The following is a 13,202-nucleotide window of genomic DNA, read 5'->3' as shown; positions in this document are numbered from 1 at the left end:
GTATTAATATGGAGAAATATTTTTGAGTGACTCTTTACTGTTTGTTACTTTTTTTTTTTTTTTTTTTTTTTTGTGGTACCGGGGATTGAACTCAGGACCTTGCACTTGCCAGGAAAGCGCTTATTCTACTGAGCTATCTCCCTCACCCAGTTTGTTACTCTTGTTATTACATTTTCTTATCTACTTACAAACCTTTTAGAACAAAGAAATGCTATGATCAAAAATGAAAAATTTAAAAATCTGTTAATTCTTTTGAAAAATAGTTTATATGAAAGGATTAGATGAAATTGATTTCTAATTATAATAGGTATAAAATTGTATACTTTTTTCTTTGATATCTTATTTTGCATTGATCTAGTACAAAATGATTGCATTTATTGGTGGATATTTATTGGATTATCTATATAGTAAATAGGATTATTATGTTAATTGTTGTCAAAAGTTAATTAGGCATTGTAGCTCTTTAAGATACTTTTGTTTTTGGTTTGTTGGTGTCAGTTGTAATGTTAAAGTCTGGATAATTCTTTATCAGTTAGTAAGATTCTAACATTCTGAAGAAAATTTGAAGAGGTAGTGGTGTTAAAATTGACTCTAGCAGTCATACATTGTAAGGCACTTACATAGTTTTTTCATGTTTTGTGAAAATATAAGCTTGAAAAGCTGTGACTGTAGTTTCTTTATTGTTATGCTTTTAATGCAATACATACTTAGTTTGCAAATATGTGACATGAGCCAGGATGTCAAAACTTCACAAAGAAGTAATTAATTTGCATATTATAAATGATAGCCATTATGTCTGTCTCTTGATTAAAGTACTGTGAAAACTGGTGCATGCAGCACATGAGTGATGGCAAAATGGAGCCTTCAGTGTCATTCTTCTTTAAAGGTAGCCTGTTCCCACAATGCCAAAATAAATACTTAAAGTGAACTTTAATTTCTTTCTTCTTGCTTTACTGAAACTGTAATCTTAGATTTGATGTTTTCAAATTGTCTGCCATTAAGTAGGCTGTTTTGTAGAGACAAGATACTGAAAGTCTGAGAAATTTGAGGAAAAATACTTCTTTTGTGTTGTCACCCTGATCTTAAGTTGCCTGGGAAATAAATTGAATGATTTAGACATTCACTTAAAAGAGTGTGGATTCTTGAAAACCTAGCATATAAATTATTTTTTGAATCTTAGAAAAACCTGCTACCATTATACTAATTGGCATCATTTTGACATTTCTACATTTTTATCATGTTGATTTATTCTGTGATAGTCTCTATTACTGAAAATGCAATGCAACATAAAATTATCTATTAATAATAAAGAAGAGCTGTCAGTTTTTAGGGAAGTGGACCAGGGACTGAATCCTAGCTTTGTAGGCATGCTTCTATTGCAGGACTAAACTGGGCAATCATAGAGGGTTAGAGGGACTTCAGCCTTCCTTGTTTGTCTTCATTACTTAAGTAGAAATATGTTAATATAATGTTTGTCAATTTGTTCATTTTTAAGATTGTGATAATCATACATTTATTCACATTCTCTTCATGTCTTTTTTCTTTTTGGGAGAATCATAGACAAACCGTATCTTCTACAATTATAAAATTTTCATTTTGATAATCTAATTTTATATTTAAGTTTTAGAAAAGCAAATTCAATAACTGAAGGGAAATTTTATATTTTTAATAGATTTGGGTTTCTTAGGTTGATAATGTTTCTATCAGGATAAAGTGATGATAGTGATTTTTCTACTGTTATACAAAGTGGTAATGGGAAGATTAGACAGATTGTAGAAAGGATATACAAAAATATCAACAAATTGATATGGTGTTGACTGTTAGTTCCTTTGGGAGCCAAAAGCTATTTAGAATAAAATCAATGTGTGATTGGAGAAACTAGCATCTAGGATGGAATATAACCTTTTTCAAAGGAACAAATGCCTGTTATTTTTCTCCCTTTTAATTTTCTAAATGAGACAATATTCAGATTTTGTATTAAAGCATAGCCAAGTTATATAGACTTAGAAATTCTTGACTGCAAGGTTTTCACTTGAAACAGCAAATAAATATTAAGTTATAGTCACAAGCATGTGCTGATGCATTTCTCCAGTGTAGTATTTTTTTGTGAGCCTTTGTTGAAGGGGTGTGTGTGTGTGTGTGTGTGTGTGTGTGTGTGTTTGGCGGAACGGGGGATTGAACTCAGATCCTTGCGTTTGCCAGTCAAGCACTTATCCTACTGTGCCATCTCCCAGCCCCTGTTGAAGTTTTTCACTAAGCTATTTGAAATGACTTTTGATGATAGGAATCTGTTTCTTTTACAGTTTTGTGATGATAAATCACTTTCTGAATATTTATGAATTTGTTACTTAGTTTTAGTGAAGAGTGTCTTTTAATGTGCTGAGCTAATAAGGTGGGAAAATTTTAAAACCTATGGAGTATTAAAATGAAAATGTGAAGTAATTTTATTGAGAGTGACATAATGCTTATTAATGACTAAATATGAGATTTTTTTGGAGTAGATTATACTTTTCTATTATTGTGGGATAGTAATTTTGCATTCATGTTATAGTTCTTTGTTTTATCTGCTCTAATATGCAAAGCTTTTTTCAAGTTTAGGAATGAATGTGTATATGCACTTAGGATAATTTGTAGAAAATCAGCTTGAGCAAATGACCTTTTATAATAGCACATCTCTGGAAAAAGCTATGTGGAAGAGTAAAATTTCTTAAAGGTAATTTAAATGCATAAAAGATGAGAATCTGCGCTAGATATTCTTGAAGTTAAGCATGTTGTTTTATGGGAGTTGCTGAAATTGTTGATAATAAGTGCTCATAGATCCTGTGCAGCTCCAAAACTTGACTTATGATTTGTTTCTTTTGGTTATTGCCTTGTGGACCCTTGGGTTTCATCTGCTGCTAGAGTTCCTCTGATTATCTTTAGGGATATGCCTGGGGTGTGTCACTTAAAAATAGTGCTACTGAAGTGACTTTTTCCTTCCCTTTTTTTTTTTTTTTTGAGTCTGTTTTTATCTTGTATTGTGGGTAGAATATTAAGCCAAAGTTAGAATATTAAGCCATAAACGAGGGTTAAAAGAAACTTAAAACTTTGTTCTGCTCAGGCTGTAGGCATTTTTTGCTCTGAAATATCTTAAAGGTGAGAGCTACAGTATGTTCTCTGAAGAATCTCCTTGTTCTTGTTCAGTAAAGTGAAAGCTCATTCACCTCTCCACTTGGTTTGTAGTTTCCTATATAGTTCATTGATGAGTTTGAAATGTAAATATGTGCCTAAAGTAGTAAAGCTCTTTTCCTCTGACATTCTCATCCAAAAAATAATCAGTCTCTCTTTGAATTTTTATTACTTTGCTGCAAACCATCTTAGCTGGGGATTGCAGCAAATGAAATCATTGGAAGACTGTTTATTCAACCATAGAATTACTCATATTTTGGAGCTGCTGCCTGTTTAACTGTTATTTTTAGGGTTTTTTTTAATAGGTTGTCAACAAATAGGGTTGATTGTGTGTGTGTTTGTGTGTATGAAATAAACAATACATCTTTGTATTTGTGATAACACATGCTGCCACTGAAGTCAGGCGTTCTCTTTTTGTGTTTCTCTTTCACTTTTTGTGTTTCACTTTTTGTGTTATATCTGAGACTATCCTTGAGATGTACAGGATAGGTTGTTATGTGGCCATTAGTGATATGGCTTCTTTGTTAACTATCATTATGCTTCTTATTTCTCCTTTCCAGTCTAGTTTCAGATTAAAAATAAAAATAAAAGATCTTTTCTTCTTATTTCCTAACTTGTTGGTAATTTGAAATATCTTCTAAATATTAAAGGGCCAAGGAGATAGCTTAGTACCGGCCTGGCAAGTACAAGGTCCCAAGTTTGATCCCTGGTATCACAACAAAACAAAACAACCTTAAATATTAAAATAATCACTTTTCATTGTCTTCTTTCAGATAAGAAAAACTAAAAGAATTTACTATTATTAGGTAGAAGGACGATTAGCTTGCAGTTTTCTTTATAAAACTGCTGTATTTTGTGCCTTATAATGCTATTGAAAATAGGCCCCATTAGTGCTGATCCATGGTTACTTGAATAATTCACTGGACACTTCAGAAACCTTTTAGTGGTACTTAACAGAACTTATCCCTTTGCCTTTTGGTTAACGTAAGGTAAAGTATTTAAGATAGTAATTTGGAGGGCTGGTGAGATGGCTCAGTGGTCTAAAGCACCTACTTAGAACAAGCTAAACACAGCACAGGGACCGCGGTTCAATCCCCCAGCACCACATGCCAGCCAGCCCCGCCCCCTGGTGGGCTGAGCTGGCCACACACACACACACACACACACACACAGATAAATAAAAAAAAATTAAAAAAAAAAAAAAAGAAAGAAAGTAATTTGGAGCGGGGCCTGGCCTTAGCTCAGTTGTTTAAGTGGCTGCTTCCACAAAGCTGTCAGCCTCAGGTTGCTGTAGTTCGATCCCCACAACACTCCAGCCAGCCAAACTACCCCTGAGGGCATTCAGATAAAAAAAAATAAAAAGTAATTTGGTGAAGGTAGAGTGTGAAAATGAATTTTTATTAAGATATAACAATCCATGAATCAGGAGTGCCATAGAAAAAAACATTAGCATATAGATAATGACAGTGTACTAAGAGATATAAAAAATATTGAGGTCTGAATTTGGTGAGGTGAACTAGAAAGAAAACAAATTACACATACTGCAAAAATTAAAAAAAAAACCCTGAAATATGATATCTTTGTCAGTTTTCTTTCCATGTATGTTGTGTGTATCTATAACAGGGTACTAGACTGAAGTGAAATGTTGTTCATCAAGCTTTGTGTTTTATGTACTTTTCTCTTATTGCTAAGACAAAAATACCCAATGTCCAAAGGGAGGAAAGATTTATTTCACTCACAGTTTTTAGAGATTTGAGTCCATAATCTGTTGGCTCCAAGACAAGGTGGCACATGTCAGAGGGTCAATGATTCATGATGGCAGAAAATGGCAACAGCGTTTTGAGAGAGCAAGGCAAGTCTCTTTCTTTTCTTTATATTGTATGCAGTGCACTGTGATTATGGCAGTGCTAATCCAGACATTACTGATCCAGCAATCATTCCCTAACCCTCACCCTGAACACTTAGTTTTAACAGTATTGGGTGAACTTAAGGAATGCTGAGCTACATCCCAGCACGTTTATATTTTGCTTTTTTTTTTTTTTTGGTGGAACCGGGGGTTGAACTCAGACCCTTGTGCTTGCCAGAGAAGCACTTATTCCACTGAATCATCACCCCAACTCCTATATTTTGCTTTGAGATAAGGTCTCACTAAATTTCCCAGATATATGAAGTGAAGTAATTGCTCAGACTGTTTCCATATGATAGTTTAGTGCTAGTCTTAGTTTTGCACTGTTTAACATTGCTCTGTCTACTTACAAGGAGTAGAGTTTTTTTGGGTTTGAATTTGGGCTGTGACAAAAGACAGCAAAGTTGAGAATCCAGCCTTGGGCTATGACAGTCTAGAATAAGAAAAGAAACTAGTAAGCAGTGTAGCCCATCATTCTTTTTTCAGACCACCCTCATTGCCAAGCCAAAACAGTATGTGGATGTTAATGCAAAGACCATTGGAACTATGTACTGTGGAGACTGATATTTGTAGTAAGTTAGCAGAAGTAGTGAATGAGGAAGCAGTTGTTAAAGTTTTGATTTTATTTTGCTGTCTTTGAGGTGTTTCAATTAGGAAAAAGAAAGCAGAAATAGCAACTTCCAATTTAATGGGTTAGAGATCTCCCTTTGGTATACAAAGCACAAACTTTTTTTGAGGTGTTAGGGCATCTTAAGCTGCTTCCCCAGCAAGCAGAGCCCTATGTACCACTAATCAAGTGGTGCAAAAATAAAGTGAAAAAGAAGGGAAGAGAAACACTGAAAATATATTATCAGTGATTCCCAAATCTATTAAGCCAACATATTTCAAGATTTAATATCTTGAGGGAGCACATGCCTCAAAAGATGTATGAATAATATTTAGAAATACAGTTTCAAAGGTGTCTTCAATAGGATACATCATAAAAATATGTGTATATTTATTGACTTTATTCTTTTAATTTGTTAGTTTTGATTTTTAAAATATAAATTTTGGTTTATCAAAGTCTAGAACTGAAAATTTGATACATTTATGAATGGGAGTTTGGGACTGGTGAAGTAGCTTGGCGCTTTAAACCTGGCAAGCACAGGGACCTGAATTCAGTCCCCAGTACTGTATGCTGTGCTGGCCCTGGAACCCTGGGTGTGCCATGCCAGCCCCTAAACCAGGCCTGTTGGCACATGCCTGTAATCACAGCACTGGGGAAATTGAGACAGGATATCACTATGAGTATGAGCTGTGTAGTGAGACCCTGTAACATGAATAAATAAATAATTTAAAAAAATTAAAAAAAAGAATGGTAGTTTAGAAATGATGAAAGTATGTTTATCAGTATAGATAAATCTGCCAAAATGAATTCTGTTATTCTGTATAACCAAGATACACTGGAAAAAAAAAAAAAAAAGGGAGCCTTATGAGAACAAGTACTGCTGGTCTCTTGTAAGTGCAGTAATATTGTGGGAATTGGGATTCTGCTATAAGGGCCGCATCTTAACTTTTAGTCATCAGATAGTGAGGTGAAGCTCAACTGCCTATGTTATAGGGTAATAATATTAAGCTTCTCTTCTAGAGGATTAACAACTTAAGTTTGCAGACCAACAATTAGAGAAAAAGAAGGGCTACAGGGACAGCCAACATTTTGACTCTAGCCTTTCAAGGTCAGTGAGGACTCAGGACACAAGAGAACCTGTACTGCAATATCCTGTAACTCAGTTGTGTCCCAAATTTACTGATCCAGGAGATTATGGGGCCAAAGAGAAAAGTGATTGATGATGTATAGTGTACCTAAGGAGAGTCACATGGAGAGAAAACATTCTCTCAGGCTTTCATAAAGAGCAGATTGGTCAAGCAATGGCCGTGTCTCATCCACATGGCTGACACTGACAAAGGATCTGCTAACTGCAGTAAAGGGTATCAGGGTAAATCCTGAGGGGATTTGGCTGACCTTGTCAGATACAAAAGTTACATTTCTTGTTATATAAGTCTTGCTTTATTTTCATCTTAGCCATCCAGCAGAAAAGTATGAAAATGAGGTATAAATAGTAAAACTATATTAATATGCTGAGCTATAAAAGGCTCAAGTTAACAACTGCTGACATTACCAGTCCTATGGATAACCCAATACTATTATGGACTACTGGACTATATTGGATTATTTTTGCTGAATTCATGCACCTACAATATTTAAATGGCAACAGAATACCCATCTCTGACAAAACTAAACAATAAAGGGATACAAAAGAAGAACCATTTTGTATCTGTATATACAAAATAATTAGAATGGATATATAGCTACTTTCTCTTAATTCAATGAGAAGAAAGATTTGTACTAATAGTGTTTGGACAGGATATCATGTCTGCATCTTGTACTATGAAGAACCACTATGAAGACAACAATATGCAATTTATTAATTATTGTTAACTGACCTACTGAGCTGTTTTAAAAACTGTCTCATTGCTATTTGTTTCTCAATAAAATTAATAAAAAATAAAAAGCAAAAAGTAAACCTTTTAGTCATTTGATCCTTCTGAAATTGGTTTACTTCTAACCATGGCTATACAATATATGTAGTATACATTTAATCATAAACCTCAAGTACTAAGAGTATTCTGACTGTCAGATTTGGATAAAAATAGTAACAAAAATTAAAGTACTTTAGTTTTAGTAATCAGGAAGAGCTGAGTTCAGATGATTTTGTTTGGATATATTAATAGGCACCACAGTTATTGGAGGAGCATTTAAGGCTTTTTTCATATAAATGTTTAGCACAGATTTTGTGCCTAAAAAAGTATAGACATTCATGTATTTTTAAAAAGCTTTTTTTCCCTTTTAAATTTTATTACTTGCCGGTTACTTAACTAGCACTGATTTAAAATAAAAATGGTTGTCCTTGAAAGAAAAATTCTGCAAATTTTAAGCATAGTGTTAAAATTTGTAGTTGGATCAAAAACCATGTTGAAAGAGCATTTGTTTTCATTTAGTAAATGTTAATTGAATCCCTGGTAGGTCATTAGTAGGCATGAGGTATACTTAGTTCTTTGACTGTCTGATCAAATAAGCTTTGGTCCCTTATCTCATGATCTTATGGCGAACACACAACACAGTGAATGTAAGCATCAGTAAAAGCTATGATAGAAATAAAAGCATAACTTTTTGTGAGCCCTAAATGAAACTGGAGCTTTGTTATAGACTTCAGAGGAAGTGACTTTTGCAAAACTGAAAAGTGGGTAAGCCACAATCTATTGTAGGAAGGGTTGAGGATATAAAGTGAGAACAACAACACAGGGAGTGGGAATAGGTGTTTAAAGCTGCAGAGTGCAAGTTACTTGGCATAGTTCAGGTCAGAGTTGCCATGGGTAGTTGCAAGAGTAAGAAGAGAGCCAGAAAGTAACTGAGAGTCCTGTCATAAATACCTCCTTGGGATTATTTGAGAGTTAAACTTTGATTCAAAAGCTATAAGAAGCTATCATCAATTTTAGGTAGATGAAAGATATTATCAGTTTTGCATTTAAAGGAGAGTCACTTTGGCAACAGCATGGAGGAAGGACTACAGGGCAAGTAGGGACAAGTAGGACCAGAGGGTAAGTAGGGGCAATGAGGAAGATATTGCAGTGATCTAGGCGAGATGGGTTAATGCCCTATTTAAGTTTGTGGCAGCAAAATTAGAGAAGGGGTCCTAAATGAGAGGTAATCCATTGAATATGACTGAGAGATGAATAAGATTTGGTAATTCATGGAATATGATTGAGAAAATGGTCCTGGGATGGATCCTGGCTTTCTGGGTTGCATGACTGTGCAATTAGTTGCATTATTCATTAATAGAGAACATATAGGAAAAAGGAATAAATTTAAGGAAAATGTTCATGTGTTTAAAGTTTAGGAAAGAGGACTGGGCAAAAATACAGATTAGGAAGTGTTTTGTATATGTATGTATATATACATATGCACACATACACACAATGGGCAATTGTTGAAGTTTTTAGTTTAAATAAGTAGTTTTCACTTAGGAGTGATTTTGTCTTCCAGGAGGCAGTTGGTAGTGACTAGGGACATTTTGATCGTCATAACTGGAGAATGCTACTGATATCTAATGGGTGGAAGCCACGCATGCTGCTAAGCATCCTATGATGCTCAAGACATTCTCCCTCAACACCTTATTACCTGGCCTAAAATGTCTATTGTACTGTGATTAAGAAACTGACTTAAACAAGGTGATACTCAGAGGGAGTCAAGGATATGATTGAGAACACAACTATAGGACATACTTACCTAAAAGGATGGGAAAAGGCTAAGAAAGGGTGAGGAGAGAAACAAAGAATATAAGAGAAGCATTTCAGTCTAGAAGACAAAGGAGGTAGATTTGGAAGGAAGTAGTCAACATTTTTAGTGTGGCCAAATAAAATGAGAAAGTTATATTTTAGACACGGTAGCGTGTCCATAATTTCAATTTATGTAACTGCTATTTTGAAGACATTTGAATATAATGTGTGCTGTGCCCTTCTGTCTCTCTCATGTTTTCTTGCTCTTGCCCTCTTTCTCTTGCTCATTCTTGTTTTCTCTCCGTCTCTGTCCACTTCCCTCTCTTCTCAGTATTAGGTATTGAAACCAGGGAGTTCTGAGCCACATCCTTGGTGCTTTTTATTTTCTTACTTTGAGATGGGGTCTTGCTAAATTGCCCAGGCTAGGGTAAAATTTGTGATTCTCATGCCTCAGCCTCCTGGATTGCTGGGATTACAGGCATGTGCCATCCCATCTTGTTCAGTAGCCATTATTTGTGTCAGTCAGTCATGTAAAAATAGTATACATTGCTATGTTTGGTGGCCTGTACCTGTAATCTCAGTACTCAGGCTGAGTTAAGGGAATCACAAAGTTCAAAGCCAGCCTGGGCTACATAGTCAGATCCTGTCTCAGAAACAACAACAAAAAAGATGTTCCATGAAAAATGCTTCTGGTTCAGCTTGCAACTCCAAAACATTACATAGTACCTTCCCAGCAGGTAGTTCAGCATGAAGCTAAGGTACTGTCTGTATACTTCTCACTTGCCACACAGACTGTTGAAAATCTCTTTACTCAATAGTTGAGATTTAGTATTTTCAGTAATTGTTACTGTTTCATTCAGGACAATCGTCAGTGAAACTGATGCTCATTTTTACTCTGGGCACATGGTGGTAAAGAATATGAGGACTACTAGCTAGCCATGATGCCATTGCCTTGATTTATGCTAAGTTGCTGAAGTTTTACCTATTACTGCTTTTGAATTACTAGTGAAAAGGCCAGCCCAGCAAAAACACCAAGTAATGTCCCCCCCAATAATGTTAATATTAATATGAAAGTTGTTTTACTTGTAGTTCTTCTGAATGGTTTTTGTGATTTCCAGAGAACCCAATAATTCCAGCTCCTGAATCCCTTTTATCTGTAGCTCACTATTCCTACTTAAAATGGATTTTCAGACTTTTGGAAAGTAGGTATACTAATAGAAGAAAACCAGTTATATGTGTGACATAACTAGATAGGAAGGCTAGAAATATCACCATAGTAAGCAGAAACATTGGTGGTAACTAAATATGTCAAAACAAAGGATCAACTGTAATTATTACAGTTAGTAATCATCTCTAAGACTTCCATTGATTTAAAATATGCCAGCTGGGAGGATCGCTACGAGTCTGAGCTGTGTCCTCATTTAAAAAAGTGTTTTGAGTTATATGATTTACAGTTACAGTGGTATTTTAGACATCTATTCCTGAACTTTAGTGTTCTCTTTTATTTAAAGAATTTATGTGATTTTTGGAGCCAGGGAACAGAGCTCAAGGTACAAGGTTTTGCAGGCTTACTACTACTACCAAGTAAATGGTAATGACTGCTTCTTAATTCATGCATTAACAATGGGACTGCTATAGAAACAAGAGTTGATTCTAGGTCAGTTAGCCTGGAAACATTTAATCATATCAACTTTAATAAAAAGATTAAAGCAGTCTTTCTTATGTCTCTTTTTCGCCGAGCTCTTCAGTTTGACATGGCCAAGTACTATTCATTCTGACTTGACAATTTATAATATAAGAGCAGTCCCTAAATGTGCTTAAAGAGGCCGGGGAGATAGCTTAGTAGAATAAGCACTTCCCTGGCAAGTGCAAGGGCCTGAGTTCAATCCCTGGTTCCGAAAAAAAAAAAAAAAAATCTGCTTAAAACTCACTGATAATGTATAGTTAAACTCACACTTTCTAGGGATGAGAGAACTTTGTTGTAATGTAGTGAGGAGGATGCAGTGGAATGTTATTCTTTGATTGGCATTGTAGCCATTGAAATGATTTGAGTTAGAGTGAGAATCTGTTGCTCTAAAGTGCATGAGCTATCATGAAGAGATTGAGAAAGTAGGAAATGATGATCTGCACGATAGCATCCTTAATCACTGCATTTGCCAAAAGCTGTTATTCACAAGACAGTGGATGCTAGTTTCTATGTAACTTTTTAAGTAGTAGTACTCTATTGTTTATATACAGAAATTGGGATATATATTTTTATAAAATAAAATTCTATGGCAAAGAAACTAATATGTACCTTTGAGATCATGTTCAGAGACTTTATCCATTAATTTAAAAATAAGATTCCAAATTTTGCCAACATTTAGGTGGTACTGATTCATTGGAAAAAAGGTGATGAAAGTGCTTATAATTTTCTCATTAATGTGTATGCTATACATGTATAGGGTTCAATGTACATTTTTTCCTGTAACTTTAAAATATCCTTGTGCAGAGGCCATGCTAATCTTTTTCTTTTTTTTAAATTTATTATTTTTTTCATATTTTTAAATATATGACATGGTTTGTGTAATCTTTTTCTTTTGGTGCAGGGAAGTGAACTCATGACTTTACACTTGCCAGGCAGGTGCTGTGCCTCTGAGCTATATCCCTGGCCCCTATGACATGTTTTTTTTTTCTTTTTTCCCATAATTTTATTGAGAAACAAATAGCAATGAGACAGTTTCAAATCAAATCGGTAGGACAGTTTCAATAACTAACACATTGCAAACATTCTTCCTGATGTTTAATTGCTGTACAAGATGTGGACATGATATCCAATTTACAAACGCTATTAGAACAAATCCCTCTGTTCATTAAGAGACTGTAACTATACACCTATTCTAACCATTATGAATACACAGATACAAAATGGACATTCATCTGTATACCCTTTTTTTGTTTAGTTCCATTATTTGAATATTATAGGTGTGTCAACTGAGCAAAATATTCTAAAAGAGTCCAGTAGTCCATAATAGTTTTGAGTCTTCTGCTTGAATGGCAATGTCAGAAATTGTTGACCTGAGTCCGCTACAGCTCAACATAACACCATGGCTTTCTAATACTTCATTTTTATACTTTTCTGTTGCATGGTTAAGACCAAGATAAAGCAAGACCTATGCAACAAGAGTTGTAGCTTTGGGGTCTGATAAGGTCAGTGAAATTCCCTCAGGATTTATCCTGAGATCCGGTACCTCAGATTGTAGAACCTTTGTCAGTGTCAGTCATGTGGATGAGTCACGGCCATTGCTTGGCCAATGTGCTCTCTGTGAAAGCCAGAGAGAGTGTTTTCTCTCCATGTGACTCTCCTTAGGCATACTCTACATCATCGATCACTTTTCTCTTTGGCCCCATAATCTCCCTGATCAGAAAATTTGGGACACTACTGAGTTACATGACATTACAGTACAAGTTCTCATATATCCTGAGTCTTAAGGGACCTTGGAAGGCTAGGGCCAAAAGGTTGACTTTCCTTGTGGCCCTCCTTTTTCTCTAATTTTGGTCTGCAAACTTAGGTTCTTAACCTTCCAGAAGAGAAGTTTATTGTTATTACCATACAACCTAGGCTGTTAAGCTTAACCTCACTGTCTGTCTGAATATCAAACATCTTAGGCATAACATGAAACAGGTATTTTTCATCAAGTATTGATATGTTGAACTTTAAATCCCTACAGAATATGATGAAAAAAATTTAAAAATTAGAATATATTTTAAAAATAGGCATAAAAAATTATATAATTCTTATGTTTACACATAAGTCCAAAAATCTAACCCT

General features: G+C 34.9%; 1 protein-coding gene across 2 annotated transcripts in view; it reads left to right on the top strand.

The window, feature by feature from the left end:
* Window positions 1–13,202, top strand: part of Nubpl (nucleotide binding protein like) — a 313,256-nt gene that overhangs the window by 49,574 nt on the left and 250,480 nt on the right. The window lies entirely within an intron of this gene.

This window comes from Octodon degus, unplaced genomic scaffold (assembly GCF_000260255.1).
Source record: "Octodon degus isolate 3935 unplaced genomic scaffold, OctDeg1.0 scaffold00086, whole genome shotgun sequence".
Classification (NCBI taxonomy): domain Eukaryota; kingdom Metazoa; phylum Chordata; class Mammalia; order Rodentia; family Octodontidae; genus Octodon; species Octodon degus.
The sequence above is the reverse complement of the archived record's forward strand: the minus strand, read 5'-3'. Positions and strand labels throughout refer to the sequence as shown.